This window comes from Sciurus carolinensis, chromosome 4 (genome assembly GCF_902686445.1).
Source record: "Sciurus carolinensis chromosome 4, mSciCar1.2, whole genome shotgun sequence".
In the NCBI taxonomy this organism is placed as follows: Eukaryota; Metazoa; Chordata; class Mammalia; order Rodentia; family Sciuridae; genus Sciurus; species Sciurus carolinensis.
The window spans coordinates 10,244,461-10,263,350 of NC_062216.1; the positions used below are offsets into that span (position 1 = coordinate 10,244,461).

The 18,890-nt window shown below is 45.8% G+C and overlaps 1 protein-coding gene across 1 annotated transcript in view; it reads left to right on the forward strand.

Annotated features, from left to right (window-relative positions):
* Positions 1–16,868: 16,868 nt before the first annotated feature.
* Positions 16,869–18,890, forward strand: part of Scara5 (scavenger receptor class A member 5) — a 107,360-nt gene continuing 105,338 nt past the window's right edge. The window contains exon 1 of the mRNA XM_047551617.1: positions 16,869–17,273. The gene's annotated coding sequence lies outside the window, so the exon portion shown is untranslated. The remainder of the gene's footprint in view (positions 17,274–18,890) is intronic.

The window sequence follows — 18,890 nt, forward strand, 5'->3', positions numbered from 1 at the left end:
GGCCTGTCCTCCTCAAACACTTTGTTATCCTTCAGAGGACCTGGGAAAACTTTTGTTTATGTGGGTTGTACATATTGATATTAACCGCATGAAATTAAAATGGAAAGAAATTTAAATATCTATTCATTCAAATTTAAATATGAATTAATTAAAAAAGACAATAATAAATCCATTACATGTTAACATAAACTTATTTTTGTGAAAAAACTATTTTCAAAAAAAAAAAAAAAAACAGTGAGAAGAGTGACATTGATATCCACTTTTCAAATCCTTCATCTCTGGCTCTACAGGTGACAGCTAGACCCTCCTGACTGTCCCTGCATCCCGTCTGTTGAGTTTGCATCTTTGGTGAATGTATATGAAGAAAACTGTCTCACACTGTTGGAATACAAAAAACTATTTTTAATTTGTCCTTTTATCGAATTACTGGCTATTCTTTGATACTACAACCTTGCAAATTGGTTGTTTTTCTAAAGGTTAGTTTTAGTGTACAGTCTGAAACCACATCCGTGAACTTTCTTTTTAAACCCTATTACATTAAAATCCATGGGTTTATCTTGAACTTTGTGTGGATTTTTTGAACCAAAGAATGCTTTTATGGCATCCGACACTGGTCATTTTGAAAATATTTGTTCACTGAGTTAAGCAGGTCTTTGAAATGTTGGCATATTTCATCATAAAATACAACTTATTAATACCTTCTCCGATCTTATCGGGAGACTCCTGAAGTGTTGGGAAGCTGTCAAGCTCATGGTAGAGGATACAAGTTTTATAAAACCTTGTGTTGTTTTCCCCTAAAAGCTCATCCTACCATTGGCAACAAGTACTATTGGTTGTTTTCTTGAAGTGATAGATTGATTTTGTTCATTTTCAAGAAATCGTGGAGCACATGGCCACGTATCAATAACCATAGTCTGTCAGTCGTTCTTTCAGGTGAAGATGATGTTCAAGACAGTGTCAAGTCCAGCTTGCAGCTCAGTCCACAGTGCTTATCTCTGAGGCAGCAGAAGCAGTCCTGTGTGCTTCCTATTTTGTCACACGGAGTAACAAAATAACATCGGTGGAAGGGTGAACAGCTAGTAGAGTTAGTAAGTTAATAAGTTGCTTTTCACTGTTAGTAACAGTGTCAAAAGAGTCAAATAATCCCGGCTGTCATGTTATAAGTATAGTTATGCAATGGTATACACAATTACATAATTTTATATTTATATAATATTACTTAAGGTAGAGTGTGACAAGTTAAGGATATAGCCCTACAGCAACCATTAGAAAAACAAGAAGGACATATCTAGTGAGTCACTAGAAAAGATACAATGGAATGTTCAAAATGTTCAAGTAATTCAGAAAGAGGCAAGGAGAGTGGAGAAAAGGATTAAATATCAGAGGGTACAAATAGAAATAAAGTAGCTAGATGGTAGACTTAAATCCAATTATCTGAATAAGCATATTAAATGTAAGTGGTCTAAAACACTATTTCAAAAGCAGGGATTATCAGGTTATATTTTTATATTTTAAAGTAAGCCCCAACTATAAGTTGTCTACAAGAAATCCACTTTAAAAGGAAAAACTCAAATAGGTTAAAAATAAAAGGGTGGAAAATTTATATTTTTAAAAATTAAAATCTATATATTAATATCATACAAAGAAAATTTCAGAGCAAGGACTATTATGAGGAATAAAGAGGACTATTGCATAGTGATAAAGTGGTTAATTCATCAAGAGCCATAATAATTCTAGTTATGCAGCTAATAAAATGTCAAAACATAAAAGCAAAAGCTAGCAGAACTCAAAAGGGAAATAACCAAATCCACAATTAGAGTTGGAAATTTCAGCACCTCCTCTAGATAGTTGATAGAACAAGTAGAGAAATTCAGTAAGAATCTAGAAGTCTTGGGTAGAATATCAACCAACTTCACCTGAGTTTTACAGAACACTCTACTGAGAATCAGAGTACACATTCATTTCTAGAGGACTTAGAACATTTACCAAGATAGACTGTATCCTGAGCTATAAAATAAGTCCTGGTAAATTTAAAAAGATGGAACTCATACAGAATATGCTCTGTGACCACAATGGAATTATATTAGAAAGCAATAACAGAAATATGAAAAATCTTCAAATATTTGGGGACTAAACACACTTCTAAATATGTAACTACATTTTACATGAATATATTTACAACATGTAGAACTAAAATGTATGACAGGAGAGGGCTGTGTTCTCATTGGATTTATATCTCTCTCCACCAAATTTAGTTTGTCCAATTAAAATGACCTCATTGGTATCAGGAGCCAAGGAGTTAACTCCAGCCAAAGCTTAGAGAATTTGAGCTGGCACTTGCAGTGGGGTTGATGTTAACTGCCTGAAGAACACAGTGAAAATCTGCCAGTCGTGAAGACAGGTCCACAGGCAGCGTGGAAATGACATAAATCCAAGAGAGAAGTTCAGACTGATCCAATAAAAGGAGGAAAACCTTAAATTCCAAGGGCAGAGTCAAGAGGATTCAGACAGGTAACAGGAGACTCAGGAAGAAGGGTTACTGGTTCTGGAAGTTAGCATCTTGGTGCTGCTCAGTCTAGACAAAAGGTTCCATATGGGTGCCAAGTCACGGCAGGCCACTGACCCCACTCAGGAAAGCAGGGAGTGGCTAGGAGAGGCAGGGAGCATGCTGGGGTTCAGTTGTAGAGGAGACCAGGAAGGAAGGTGGGTTATGAAGAAGAACGCGAGGTGGGCAGGAGTGCACCAGGAAAACCATGTCTTTAAAAATGAGACTCCACAGAGTGCTTCTCCTCAGTGTGACAGCTGCTGCCCCAGATGTTGGTGTTGGTGCTCAGTTCAGAGCACCTAACCCTGCATTCTGTCCTATACATACTCTCCTACTGTTGATTGTACAGTTGGTTCTTTTGGTTGTCTTGCTTGAAGACTGATTCATACTTTTCAATTTGAAAGAAAAATTTTGTGTGCTAAAAAAAATTCCACCAGAAAACAAGACTAAATGACCACACAGTATTCGCACATAGAACTGTATTCATTTAACCGTTATCCTAATTTTGGACATTTAGATGATGCTGTGTTTCTCCATTGTAAATAACACTGGAGAGAACACCCTTTATGTAAAATGCTGTCCCCATCTCTGATGTTTTTCTCTTGGGTAAAATTTGAAGAATTCCGTTACAATATGTGTGAGGTTTCCATCAATAACAAATAACTGAGAGAATCAACTTAGGGGAGAAGGATTATTTCGGCTCACGATTTTAGAGGTTCCAGTGTGTGATCACCCAGACGCATTGCTTTTAAGCCTCTGGTGGGCATGGCAAGCACATCCAGGTGGGAAGGAGGGCACATGGTGGAAAAAACTCTCACCCCATGGCCAGGGAATGGAGACAGAGGGGTGGGGAGAAGAGACAGGGGTCCTATAGTCCCCTGCAAGGGCACACCCCTGTGACCTACAGCTCTCCGCTAGGCCCCACCCCTTAAAGGTCTACCACCTCTCAACAGCACCAAGTTGGAGACCCAACCTTTAACAAATGGGCCTTTGGGCAACATTACGGAACCAAACTACAGGACAAGGTCTAAGTATAAGAGCATTTCAGCCTTAAATTGCTTTTCAGAAACACATCCTCTTACCAGTAGGGAGGAGAGTTCTCATGTCACAGCTCCCTGACCTCATATAGGCTTTCTCCCTTTCTGTAGTAGGTTAATGGGAAGAGTTTTCAAAGTACCATCTTGCACTCCTTGGGTTGTTAGTGATGTTGAGTATTTTCATGTTCATTTAATTCCTTCTATTTAAATGCTCCTTCCATGGTCTTTTCTCTTGGAGTTCTCCTTCGCTTTCCTTCTTACTTTGAAAAAGTTCAGACTTACAAGAAAGTTGCAATCACAGTAAAAAGAACTCTCGCGCCCACTGCATTGGCTCCGTAGCAGCTCACATCCACTTTGCTCGTCCTGCTTCCTGTGTGTGTGTACTGGGTGTGTTTATGCAACTTTCCCTGAACAATTTCCAAGTAGGTCACCTATGCCATGTCCCTTTGCCCCTTAACATTTTGGCGTATTCCATGAAAACACTACGTTCCCTCACCTGACCCTGGTTCAACCATCAAATTCTGGAAATTCAACATCGATGCAACATCATCATCTTATCTAAAATCCATATTCAAATGTCATCATTTATAGCCAGTTACAGTTCATGTGTCCACCCCGGAACCATAAACTGCACTTATCTGTCCCGTCTCATTGACTCCTTGAATCTGGAACACTTCCTCAGCTTTGATGTGTCTTCTATGATACTTTTGATATATAGGATTTTTAATAAAACATCTCCTTGACATTTTTGAGAACTACAGACAGGCATTTTCTAAAATTTGAATTTGTCAGATGTCCCTTTGTGCTTAGGTTTCGAACACACATCTCTGGCATTTACACAACCATGTAAATGCCCTGTTGCCTTTTTAATCAAAAAGTGAGAATCCCCTGCTGCTGGCTTGACAATGAGGGAGAAGACCAGCATGAGAAGGGATGTGGTCTAAAGTGGTGTAGTGGCAGGTGCCTCGCTGCCTGCTCTGCAGGGTGACCCTTTCCAGCTTACCTGGGGGAGCGTGCAGGGCAAGAGGTGAGGGATGTCAGGAATGAGTCTCCCAGTCCTTCAGGCCTGCACCGTCACCTGCCCATGGCTGCCAGTGTCCAGGGTAGCATGTCCAAAGATAATTTTAAAGTGTGGTGGAGGAGGAGAGAGAAGGCAGCAGACTCTTAACTCCATTTCTGGAGGCAAATCCCTTCCTGCCTCAGCTTTGCCCTTCTCTACCGAGAGGCTGGACTGCAGAGGGACAGGGTGAGGCCTTTGGAGGTCCCTTCTCTCCTGACATCTCTCCGTCTCTCCTCACAGCCTCCCTGCTCCTAACAGCTCCTTTTCCACCTCTGAGTGGAAAACTCAGCTGAGTTGAGGCTTCAGCCAGAAGTGAATGGAGATTTTCCTCTGCCAAGTCCGTCAAATCTGAAGTGGAGAGGAACAAACCTAACTCCGCGACTTCCACCTCCCCGCCAGCTCACAGACAGTTTGCAAGCACGTCTCTCCAAAGCAAGGCTCAGCGTTTTTGAGAAGAAAAGGTGATCTTGTCTCACATGGTGGAACGCTTACTCTCAGACAGTTTCTTGGCATGGTAGTGACAGGAGGCCAAGTCCACCCTGCTCTGGGCTGTTGTCACTCAAGTCACCCCTTGAACAGAGGTGGACTGTCTTATCCATCAGACCCGGCAGCGCCAACCTCAAGGAGCTTCTTTCTGGCTTCATCGGTTCACTACGTACAACAGCCACAAAGGGGGCTCTGCCTCACACTTAAGGCTGATTTATAACCAAGGAGCTCTGCTTAAGAAAGCAGGGGAGTGATCCTGTCAGAAGGCGCACCATCCAAGCTGGAATGATGAGAAACTTCATTCCTGATGCTGAATGACATCAGGACGTGTGCTGTTTGTGGAGTGTCATGCCTGGCTAAGGCCACCCTACCCCCAAGACAAGATGCTATTATCTTACAAACAGGCACCAGCATTGCTAGGCCAAGGAGATGATTCAAAAAGGGGCTCTCAAGTTTGATTTCTCTGAAAGCATTCCCGCACGCGCCGTGTTATTGCTGACCTTTCTTCTGTTTCTCTTCCATTTCTTCCCATTCCAATCAAATTACCCAGAATAGCATGAGCTTATGTCTGTTTATTCTCTCCTGTCTAAGTCCCATCTCCTAACCCTGTACATCCCCTGCTCTCGACAGCACAGCTTAGTCTGATTAGGGATCAAGAGAAAATTGATAATGACTTGTGAAACCCAGATCGGACTCTGTTCTCTATATTACCCACCATCAAAGTCACTAGGAATCTCTGCTTTAAAGTCTCACTGTGTAGTGTCTATCAAAGGTCTCCCAATTATGTTTTTTCCTGGAAGAAACACGTGAGCTCTTGATTTGAAAAGGGGACAAGTTCTGTGAGCATAATTTTTTTCTTAACATGTTACCCTGGAGGAATGGCAGCGTCTGCCTCCAACCAGAGGACAAGAGCTGTACTTAACTGGTAGGGAGAGAGTTGGCGACTGTTGACCAAGGCCACAGCTGCCAGAACTCTCTTTCTTTTTTCCCCTGTCTCTCTCCCACCCTCTCCTTCTCCCCTCTTTTTCTCTCAGAAAAACCAATGCCTGTGATAGAAGAAAGTTCTACCAGGGTCCTAGAAAGAGTAATCGATGCTAATTAAGGATTTATTTAGTCATGTATTTCTTTACACCTTACAGAGACGATCTGATTTTTGTCCTTTTGATAATGACCCTCATATACACAATTTGGCTGGACTCTAGGACGTGGTTCTCCTCCACGGTCATGATTTTGAATTGCCCTGGGGAGCCCAAGTGGACCCTGCTCCACATACTGATTGGGTCAGAATCTCTGGGAGTAGAACTCGGACATCAAGTGTTTCAAAAACCACTGCTTCAGAGCTCGCGACTGTTTGGGGACCCCACTACGTAGTACCCTAGAATACAGCAGAGCTCTCCTGCAAACAGCAGTGTGTGCAGGGACCAAGGACGTGTGGCCGTGTAAGTCCACCCAGGAGCTGGCGAGCACCTCCACCACCAGGAGGCCTTTCCCGGAGAAGGAGAGCGTGCATGGGGAGGCAGGAGGCCAGGAGGGTGGCCACGGGCAGGAGAGCCCAAATGACATCTCCTTCAGGCTCCTGTAACCTGGCACTCGGTTGCCTGGCTCAGGGTCCATTCTCCAAGGTCAGTGCTGGAGCATTCCAGCAGGGGAAGGAGAGGCAAGCTGTAGGCTCTCTCAGAGAGCACAGGGAGAAGAGAGGGGAAGGAGGCCATTTGTCCCACAGCCACGACAAGAAGGGGGTTCCCCAGCTGCCCCCAACACCTGCTCCTCCCTCACTGGCCCTGGATGAGCAGGTCTTCCTGGGACCAAGTTCTCAAAGGCACAGCTAGACGGCAAGTCTTTATTTTCAATTTCCTCTCTTCAAGTAACTGCTGTGGTTTATGGCTCTTAGGGACACTGATGCTGAGGGTAACGGGCATGGTTTAGGAGAGAGGGGTGCTGGGTGCAGGCCCAGCCCCCATGGATGGCCAGCAGGACACCCTGCTGGACTCACATGTGTGGCTGAGGGCTGCACCTCCAGCAACAGGCGTCTTCCCACCCCCAGGAGTGTGTCTTTCCCCCACTAGGAGAACAAACGCTGGGAGTCTGGGCCTGTTCCATTTGTGGACACTGGGAGGGAAAGGGGGCAATCTTGGACTTTCTGATCTGGAAAAAAACTAGAGGCAAGCTTACTGTGTTAGAATCACAGCTGGTTTCCAAAAGCAATGGTTAAGGAGAGGCCTTGAATAGCTCACCAACGGCTCCAGGGGTGCAGGAGCAGACTCTCTGGCTAACATGGACTACTATAGTTTAAATATGATTTGTCTCCTTTGAAAACTCGAGCTGAAATGTAATCCCTTTGTGAAGTTTTAGGAAGGTAGAAACTGAACCTAACTCTGTTATTTAGAGATTGTGCCCTCGGGAGGTGACGGGGATTGGAGGAGGTCCTCATGGCGGGGCTCTCCTGGTTGAATCCTGGCAATTTGTAAGAAGATGGAGAGACCAGGGCACACATACATTCTTCCTGTGATGTAGCATCTCTGGGACACCCGGTGAGCCTTCTCACCTCTGTTGGTTTCTTCCACTCCAGAGATCCTGCAGAATTTCATTTCCATGTATGGTAAGCTGGCAATTCCAAAGAGAACTACTGTACACTTGAAGGAGTTGGTATTTATCCAGCATCTCACTAGTGACAGGTCCCCAGGCCCCCTGAGAAGTGCCCTCCCCTCTTCATCAGAGAGGATTAGGTGTAAAGAAAGCCTGATGCCTGCCAGGGAAGCATGGGAGCCACTGAGCAGGCTGTGAGCATGTGCCAAGCTATCGTAGTAACCTGAGACTGTGCTTGAATGTGCTGAACTGGATACTGGAATGTAAGCACGCGGGGCCTGGGGAGGCTGCAGGAATCCAGGGGCCAGCGGTGTGGGCTTGGCATGTTGGCACCTAGATGCCTGGGCTGTGACTTTCTGTAACGTGCACATGCCCGTGGCTTCCTGAGAGGCTGTCACCAGACTGAAGATCAGCTGTGCCGAGGAATGGGCTCTGTGTGTCCTGCTTTAGGAGAAAGGACTACCCAGAGAAGAAAATGGGCAAACAGGCCTTGCCCCAGGGAGCATGGTTTCCAAAGGAGGGTCTTTCCGTCAACAATGAGAGGTCTGGGAACACGAGTCTGAAGGAGTGGCAGCAACCCTCTGGATGACTGTGATCCAGGATGTGCCTGTTGGGAACAGAGGACATGTGCAGAGGGATGAGGCAGGAGGGTTTTCTCTTTCTATCTGCTGTGGCAGTGGACAGCCCAAGGAATGCGACCCACTGTGGAGTCGACTACACTCACACGGATATGGCACGTGCCGAGTGCCAGCTTCATCTGGTGACATGTTGGGACACAGAGATACCAGAGCCGGTGGTTGTTATTGCTCAAGAGCAGTCCCTGGCTCAGTTCCTGCCTCCAGCTGAGCTCTGGCTGTCTGCCTTTAGCCGGGTCCTTGGCAACGACCTACCCTCTACACAGTAAAGGGACTGAAGCAGTTTCCAGAAAAAGGCAATGAGATACATGAGCCTGTTCCTTATGAGTGTTAAAATCCTGGTGGACACAGTCCAGTGTGTGGACTATGAGGGCTACGTTGGCATGTGTGGGCAGAGGGCCAGCACATGCTGGGCAAGAGGCCAAATGCACCCACCTGGTGAAAGGGATATAGGCTTGCGGCGGACTGCTCACGGACCCTTGCCAGCGGCCCGGTTCCACCGTCTCAGAGGTTCTTAGGGGCAAACACTCAATCCCAATAGGACTTGAGTCTAACTTGCTCCCTTGAACTTTGGTTTGAGGTTCTCATGCATAATAAGTGTCAGGAGGAACTGGGGACACTTTCGATCCTCATGAGCACAGAGGAGTCATAGGAGGGGTTCTTGGAGGGAGGTAACAGCCAGATTTTACTTTCTTTTCTTCTCCTTTCAGTAACAGAGAGCTCAAACCTGCACTGTGGTGAACCCAGGTGGGCTCCTCTGGCACTGCCCAGACTCAGCTCTAACCAACAGGGATAAGTGCACTAAATTTGTGTGTTAACTTTGTCTCCTATTTTGTATGTTCTGATGCTTTGACGTGTGGGGCATGACTAAGCCCTGAGGAACTACCCCTCCCTGGGGTGGTCAATTCCTAGAGGTCGTAAACCACCTTCTCTCAAACCAAGCTTGCTTTTCAAATGCCGACTAACCAATCCAGAACCACAGTCCCAGCCATTTTCTCTAATTTTTAAAAATTATTTTATTTTATTTGTTCTAATTAGTTGTACATGACAGTAGAATGCAGTTATACATTTTGATAGATCATACATAAATGGAGTGTAATCTCTCATCTTTCTGATTATACATATTGCAGGATCACATAGGTCATGCAGTCATATGAAGTGCTCTTACCCTGGGTCATTCTCTATCTTCCCTAATCACTCCAGGGCCACTTACCCTCATTAACGAGGGACAGCCCATGTCCAGGGCCTGCTGAAATGATCCATACCAGCCAAGCCCAAGCCTTCTTACTTGGCCTCACCTGTCCTTTCTGGCTCTTGCCCATGATTTCCCCTTCTCCCTCTGCTTCCTGACCAACTCTGGGGCTGCCTTGTTGGCCTCTGTGGCATGATATGACCCCTCTTCTTGGGAACTGTGAGAAACAAATTATCTTTTCATTGGCTGTTGTCTCCTGACCTGTTGGCCTTAACATACCTCAACTATCCTATTGATATATTTTAAAACAATTTTCAGAGACATGCCATTCTGGTGGTCATGATGGATAAATACAGACCAAATGCCAAGTAGACACAAGGTAAATTATCAGACTATCTGCCTAGTTTGTCCAGTGGATAGACAGCATCCTTGGGAGAAAGAGTCAGTGGAGTCATGCTGTTCTTCAGCCCCTCGATAAGGACTTGGTTGGAGCTGCTGGCAGACTGAATAATGCTGATATTAGAAAGTAGAATCCAAATTCAAAAGATGTGAATAGGCTGCAGTCATGAATTGAAGCTCAGATGAAATATCGTGGGGGATAAATATAGAGTATCTCACTCAGAGTCCAAAAGTCAATTGCACAGGAGCAAGATGGGAAACCACATCTGGTTTTCTCGTAGCCTGTGTGTAAAGGTGGTATGGGTCATCAGGCTCTGTGGGACTCAGCAGTGTAGACTAGCAGTTGAGAAGTGCCATCTGGTCTCAGGCTGCAAAGGAGAAAAATTACATTCAGAAAAAGAAGACAATTGTCTCAAGTGCCCTATAGCTGCAGACCTGGATTCAATGTTGGACTCCATTTCAACAGGTTTTTTGGAAGAGAATATCCAGAGGAGGCTGACCAGCATGCTGAAGGCTCTAGATGCAGAATGATAAAAAAAAAAAGACTAAAAATGATTGTGGACATTAATGAATTGGGATAAAATTATCCCAAGCAAATGATTTTTAAAATAAAATAAAATGAACAAAACTTCTGGTTAAATATAACAGATTAAATATGAACATATATATGTATTTATATATATATACATATGTATATGAAAGTCAACAGAAGACAAATTCAAGGAAATGTCCCTCAAAGTAGAATAACTTCCGAGAAGGATAAAAAGATGGAAGCTGGGAGAGAAAATCAAGAAAAAATGGAGAACTTGTCCAGGAACATCAATATTTAAATAACAAAAAGGGGAAGAGAAAAACAAAGGGAAGAAACTCAATAAAGAAATAATTGAATAAAACTTCCCAGAAAGAAAGAACTTGAGGTTTCAGATTGAAAGTTCATTCTAAATGTCTGGAATGAGGGATGAAAAAAAGCTCACACCAAGACTTATCTTTTATTTCAAAATACTGGTTGCAAAGAAGATCCTAAAAAGAGAAAAGATAATGTGAGAAGGGTCAAAAACCAGGGTGTCTTAGGGTTTTGTTGGAAGTTTCCAACAATGTAAGAATGCCTTCAAAATTTGGAGTGGGAAAAAATTCAACCCAGAATTTTATACCCAGATGAACTATCACTCAAGGTCAAGGATTAAAAATTAAGATATTTTCAGGTATTTAAGATATCTATGTATGTATTCCCTCATAAATGTGCTTCACCAAAACAAGGAAATAAATTGAGGTAGAGAAAGGCAGGCTATTAAGAATGCTGAGTCTCCAGTCAAGATAGACTCAAAGAGAAGCTCCAAGGTTGAGGTAAAAGCAATTCTTTGTGTAATAGCCATGAACTAGTGTTGAGAGTAATTGGTCCAGTAACTCAGAAAGTTTCAGGACACATTGATAGAATGATAAAATAAGAGAATATCTGGCATACCTGACTGTATCGAGAGGACACTGATACAAATGCCAGGGAAATAAAACATTTAACATTTCACTCTAGAAGACATTGTGCATGGTTTGGGCTGTGAACAACACTTATATGGTAATAATTAAATAAACTGAAAAACAATCTAGACGAAAGTATGATACACTGTCCTAAGAGGATGGGGAAGTGTAGGGTGGAAGGTATAGTAAAAAAGAGCTCTTTCCCCCATAGTGGGAATGAATGGTGCATAAAATTGAAAAAACAAAACCAGTAGCATAACCATGTTATTTAGAAATGTGGAAATAAACACAAAAGTAACCATTGCAGGATTGGAAATGAGTGACCATGGGAAACAAGATATGGATGTAAGAGGTTAGGGAGTTGTTGCTTTCATAAAAAGCCTTGTACAACTATTTATTTAAAAGCATCATTTAAAAAACATGCATGCATCTTTGAAAATTATATGGTCTAAACTATATTTTGTACTAGCCAATGTGAGTTGTGCTTCAAGAAGGGAGGGAAAGAAAAAACTTGCATCACTTTATATTCTGAGTCCTCCCTATTCTTCCATCTCCTCTCCCCCCATGCCACCTCTTTTTCCATTCATTTGCCTTATTTTTCTCCCTTTTATCTCCATTGTTCTTTCTCAGCTTCCTTTTCTGCTTTTCTCTCTCCCTAGCATAATATGTAGCTGAAATATCTTTGTTGTTCTTACTTATTACGGTCATTGGCTATAATATTTCCTGTTCTTAGTTCTTCCTATTAAAAGCATTCATGGAATGTTCTTTCTCTGCCCCAACCAAAGCAAGTTAGGCAGTAGAATCGGTTCTAAGTTGCTTCTTACCATGGCGGAAGAAGTTTCTTGCAGGGGCCTGCTCAGGCTTGGGAGAGACATCGGAGGTCACTGGGTCGAGCGGGTCAGTCACCCAGTGTGAGAGACCCCCATGAGGTGCTTCTTCCACTGTGGAGTCCCAGGTACTGGTAAATGATGTCAGTGGGGGGAGTTCCTCAATCATCACCCAGGTCTAGAGACTTGGTGGTGACCAGAGCTTCTGGCTCTTCTTCCATCATGGTTCAGAGGACACCTAACACCTTCACATGCCTGCAAAGCTAGATCACAACCCCTTGAGTGATTTCTTCTCAGGACTGAATACAGCCCTTTCCTTCCCATTTCTAGACCTTTCATCACCCTAGTCAACCTCTGACTTTTGACTAAAGCCTCTGATCAGCCGCACCTAGAACTGAACACTCTACATCAAGTGTAATATCATCAAAGCAGAGTTCAGGGGATTCATAACCTCTATTTTTCAGCTCATCATGCTTCTATGAATGCAACCTAAGTGTTAAAATTGTTGTCTCCTCAACTCTTGCTTACTTACATCAACCTCAAAGTCATCGAACATGTGAGGCTTTTTCTTATGTGTCCCTGAGAAGCCTAGTGGCCTACGTACTGTATATGGGAAGATGCATTGTTCCAACATTGGTGTCTGTTTTACATTTATCCCACTAAATATCTTCTTAAGATTTTTGGCCCAAAGTTTCACCCTGTTTTGAGAAGTTCCTTATGATTCACTTGAATGAACTTGTTTGGCTACCAACTACAAATTGCTCACTTTAAAATCATTTCATCATCTAATTTCCAAGCAAAATTTAGAGCAATTCAGCTCCAAGATAGATCTCCTCCGAGGGTACCCTGGGTCGTTGAGCTTGACAATATAAGGAGCTCTGGGTAGGCCCTGCTCTTGGGTCTCTGGCCCATGCACATGTCAGGCAGGCGGCTTGACTGTTTTACTGCCTACAACCCTGAGCCAATGTCAGAAATCCTGGGCTGTCTCGTATAATTCATCATCCCCACACCTTCTGGGAAATGAATTAAAATGAGCCGAGCTCAGGGAGATGGAGCAGATGGTTGGGCAGATTCCACAAGGGGTGAGGAGCAGGGAACTCCACAAGGCGGAGGCTCTTGCTCCCCTCCTTGGACTCAGCGCCAGCTGTCAACAGCTGGACCCTGGAGAGACCTACATAGCGATTAGCATCCTATTTGTCAGGGCTGTCAACTCTGAAAAGTAACAGCAATGGCTGAAGAGCATTAGTGTTTCAAAACTCCTCTCCCCTGGAAGCACCCTTGAGGTGGGAAGGCCAGGAAGGAGGGACCTGGTTTCACAGAGAAGGAAACTCAGGTTCAGGGAGGTCCGGTGACTTCCCACATCCACTGAGCTGGGGAAGATGGCACTGGGAGTCAGGAGTGGGCTTCCTGGCTTGGAATCTGGGCTTCTTCCCACAAGCACCTCTGAGGACCACTGTCCACGCACCCCACTAGCAAGTGTTGGTTTATCATCTGCTCTGGGGCCCTTGCAGGGCTGGCATGGGAGGTGGTGGGGTGCACTCGAGGGCCGCATAAATTCAAAGAAAGCAGGAAGCAGCTGAGTACTTGTGCTATGCTCTGACGTGGTCCCTGTGCTCCCGGGTCCCACGTGGGTCACAGGACAGACGCAGGCGTTGTGGAGAGCTCTTGCTTATGCAAAGCACGGTCCCTCGTGCTGAGTGCTCAGATTTGGTTACCTGCATTTTCACGGACACAGCTCCTTTGGCAGTCTAGTTGCCCCTCCATCAATGCAACCACGGCTCCCTAACACCTTCTGGGGGAAACGTCTGATGTGTGATCAAAAGGAAGCAAGCCACCTTTCAGACCATTCTGACTTTAGGGGTAAGGATGGCATGGTATGAGCTAAGAGCCACCCAAAGGCCTCTCACCCGCTAGGAAGCCTGCCCTCCAAGTTGCACTGTCCTGCACCATCAAATGTCCCCTTTCTGTTTGGGTCACTTCTTTCATGATAGACAAAGACTGGAAACAGCCCTGATGCCCATTGACAGGAGAGGGGATGAACAAAGTGTGGTGTTTGCATATAAAGGAACACTAATACTCTGCCAAAGAAAGAAATAAAGGAGGAACTAGTTATAAGCATCAATATGGACAAATCTTATCCTTACGAGGAGTGAAATAAAACTAAAGCAAGGAAGGGGAAAGGTGATCCACAGTCCCTGGATTTAAAGTATGAGCATCACCCTCTTGCAGTACAATTTAGTGACTCTGTGCCTATTTCTGGGATTTTGGGCAGAAAACTAGACTGTTTCCCATCTGATCATTAATTATTGATGGTGACAGAGGTTCAGCGGATAGCTTGGACTGTGTTGGGGTCTCAGTTCTCTCCTCTTCATCTTCATCCTTCCCCTTCCCTGACTAGCAAAGGGCACACAAGTGTAGGCTTGTGGGAAAATGATCTGTTTTAGGTAAAGTGAGTTTTGAGCAGGGTCTCTCTAAGTTTCTTAGTTCGTTTGTGCTACAAAACAGAAATGCCTGAGACTGTGTAACACAGAGACTTACTACTACCCAGTTTGGAGCTGGGAAGTTCACCTTCGAGGCACCAGCATCTGGTGTGTTGCTCTTCCTGTGTGCTCACTGGCAGGTGGCAGAAGAGAGAGAACCACTGGCACTAGCCCCTTCTATGGTGGCGTCTTCTATGGCAACTCTTAGCTCATATCTTACCACCTCTGGTGAGGCCCCGTCTCCTGGCACTGCTGGTTTGGGGACTAAGTTTCCAATACATGAATTAAGGGGGACTAATTCAAGCCACAGCACTAAGTCCGTGCATTTTTCTATTGCCTGCCTGTCTGCAGTAAGGAGCTCTGGGAATCGCATTCTGAGCACACTTCTGGCTGTTTTTAAGATTCCATTCATTCCTCGGAATGTTGGGAATTGACAGGGGACAGAAGCATACTTTTTGAGAGAGGTGGTACAGGGGGCAGTATGCGCTCTACAAACTGCCCAGGGCTTGGTTTTAGCTCTGCCACTTACAGGCTGTGTGAGCTGGGACAAGTCACTTGGTCTGTCTGTGTAAAAGGCTCACAACAGTAGCACCTACCTCACTGGACTGTGGTGCAGCTGTCCCTCCAACCACACCCAGGGAGTCAAACCACCTGAAGATCAGAAGTATTTTTTTTAGAAGTCCCGTGTCTCTACTGAACATGTACAGACTTTTTCTTGTCATGTTCCCTAAACAGTACAGTATAACAACCAGTCACCTAGTATTTACGTGGTATTAGGTATGATAGTAATATAGATATGATTTAAAGTTTAAGGGAGAGTGCACATGAGTTCTATGCAAATACTAAGCCATTTTATACAGAGGACTTGAGAATGGAGGATTTTGGTATATGCAGTGATAGCGGGTCCTGGAACCAACCCCTGGTGGCTATTAAGGGACAACTGCAGAGGTTAAATGAGCTGACATATGAAAATCACTTGGAATTGCTGGGCTCATAATGTAGACTATGAAGTGTTTCCTCCTCCTGCTCTCCTTCCTCCCCCTTTCTCCTCCTCCTCTTATTGTTATTGACTCAGCCTGGGTTGCAGCTGCTCTCTGGGTGGAGCTGAGCCTTGGCAAACCATGCTCATGTTCAAAGGCTGACCCTGAAGCATGGAGGCTGAATTTTTTTGGTGGGGGGGTGGTACTGGGGATTTAACCCAGGGGAGCTCAACCCCTGAGCCACATCCCCAGTCCTTTTTATTTTTTATTTTGAGACAGGGTCTCATTAAATTGCTCAGGGCCTCTCTAAGTTGCTGAGGCTGGCCTTGAACTGGCCATCCTCCTGCCTCAGCCTCCTGAGTCACTGGGATTACAGGTGTGAGACACTGCACCTAGTTCGAGGCTGAATTTTTAGCCAATGACAGGAAATAATTTATGAAAATTACCTTCTGCATGCTATCCTCTGAAGTCCACCCGTGGAACTGACTATGCCACTGTGGCTCACTGTTTTGGGGACTTCTCTGATGTCTTTCCCACTTCTACCACCTCCTCTGAATGTTACTGCTCCTGTAGCATCTGCTGAATCTCCTTTTGTACCTATAATTGCTCATGCTTAGGCTCATAGTTTTTTGTGCCCAATTCCATATCCCAAACTAGATTTCAACCCCTTTCCAACAGCCAGGGTGCTCATGGGATCCTGTATTCTCTAGTCCTGGTGCAGCTGATGCTGTATGAACACTGACCTTGTTGCTGAATAGTGTTGAGCTTGATTTTGGGAAGTTGCTTCCGAGCCCCTGAGGCATTCTTCTGAACAATCCAGAGTGGCCAATCTGTGTCCTTTGGGGGTGGGTGTGACTTCAGAAAAATATATAAAACAATTCTATGCCAAATTTGTTGAATGAATTGAGCAATGCCAACTCGGTCCTATAAATAAATTTGCAAGACTAGTTTTCCTGTGTGGCTCGTAAACCAGGTCTAGCTGCAATCCTTCTAGAAGCTGTCCAAAAAGTATTTTGAGAGGTTTCTTTTGGCGCTGGAGTCCCAAGGCCAAAGCTGACTTTGCAGCTCGCGCAGCCTGTGCGGGACTGTAATGCTGGGAGTGGCCACAAGAGGGGGGGCGTGTTCCAGATCCCGCTAGCCAAGCCTCCGCAGTTGCAAGAACTTTTATAAAGACCGGCGGATGAAGCAGCTGCAGTTCCCATTCGGTCAGTACCTAGCCGAGCTGCCCGTGCCTCCTCAGAACAGCTCCGGATTGCTGCCTAGGCTGGCAGAGGCGAAGCACCAAGACAGGGAGCCCCAGGTGCAGACCTCCTCTCCGCCACCAGGTCGAGTCTTGCCTCCTGACCTGGTGGTCCTGCAGAAGTGACCCTGTGGCCCTTGCCCTGAGACAAGTCACAGAAGTGACCCGGTGGCCTTGCAGCCTCTTTCTATGACTCCATCTGGATTTGGCTGGCTGTGGAGACAAGCTCAGAGGGGCTGCCTGGGTCTCAGTGGGGCATCAGTCGGCTCTCTGACCACCATGGTGAACACCAGGAACTGAGGAGACAGGCTCTCCACCTCAGCAGGGGCTCAGGTGAGTCTGGACACTAACCTTGACCTGGCGCCTGCCAAGCATGGTGTCCCGAAGGTAGCTGGAGGAGAGCAGGGTCTCTCCAGATGAGCTGGATGGAGCAGAGCACTGTGTGTGGAAGTCTTTGGGAGGCAAAGCCGGGAGGTGTCTGCTCCAGGTGGGAGGGTCCCAACCAAGGAAACCTGCGGCCACCCGCTGGGCCCTTTTCCAGCTACCTGGGCTGGAGAGTAAGGGCCCACGCTGGGGTGTCAGAGGGAAGCTGTTGCCTTAGTAGCAACTCTGCCTGGCTCATGTCCCACTGCAGATCCTATTCAGGGAGCAGATGGGTCAGTGAATAGCTCCTCTCCGTGTGCTCTGTGTATGTGTGCACGTGTGCCCCTTAATAGGACATATGATACAACAGGTTATTTATAAAACATCTGCACCTCTCCAGCTGTGGGTTGTGCTTGGGGTCAAGTGAATACAGTTAAAGGAAGAAAGGGTTTTAAACTTATGTAGCAATTCTTTCTCTGGGGCCACATTCGGACTTGCTTTTGATGAGTTTAAAGTGAGACAATCCAAAGAAAAGCTGTGGGCCCTGCAAAGTCAGAGGTGGAAGTCACAGAAACTGTCTTCAGAACAGCAAGCGAACCTCCTGCTACCCCTCTTCCTGAACTTAGCAGGAAGAGTTCATTCCGTCCTTCTGATGCCCAAAGAAGGGTCCCATCTCAGTCCTGTGCTACGTTCCTGGCTGGAGGGTGTCGGTTCTCACCTGACTCTGCCACCAGCTGCCCTGAGTGACCTCATTCACGAGCATCATCTCCCAACAGGCTCACAGTTCCCTTGAGTGGCAGCAGGACAGACCTCCCATGTCAGAGGTGATGCATCTGGGATCTGGGGCTGGGTGAGGTCAAGTTCTCCAACTAACAGATTAGTAGGCTAGCCAGGAGAGGATCCTCTGAACTCCCCTCCCACCCCCGCCCTTTGCCTGCACAGAGGGGTGCAGGTGGCTGAGGGCTCTCTCAGTTCTCAGATGCAGTTTGGAAGCAAACCCTTGGCCTCTAACCTGTGCTTTTAAGTGCCTTGGGTAAAACTGCCTGGAAGTGAATCATCCCCTCCCTATTTACAGGGTGACCTCACTCTGACTTGAAATGCTGCATTTCAGGCTCTGTGGGGCGTTGTTCACAGGTCCTTGTGGCTTCTGCATCCTGCACGGGTGTCCTCCTCCAGCTCTGAGTCTCTCTTCTGCTCTGGCCTCCACCTCCTGGGGTGCACCAGCTGATTCTCTGTAACCCCTTTCACTGCCTGGTCTGGTACCCTGAAGGCAGGTGCCATGTATTCCGTACACAGCAACCCCGTGGCTGAACCAGTGCCTTGTGTGGGAAGCCCCTGTCCGTCTAGCCTCTCTTCCACTCTGATACACATTAGTTCTTCCCTCTTTGGTCTTGGTTGGCTTATCTTTAAAATGGGAATGATGGGATAAAAAGGCACAATGCTCCCAGGAGGAGCTCACAGGGAGACCCTGGAGGGCCAGCGCCCCGCACTCGGTGGGGCGTGTTCTTGCACCAGCAGTTTGAACTATCTCACCTCGCCAGTCGATCACCTCCTGCCCGAGAGCACAAACAGCCCAAGGGTGATAAG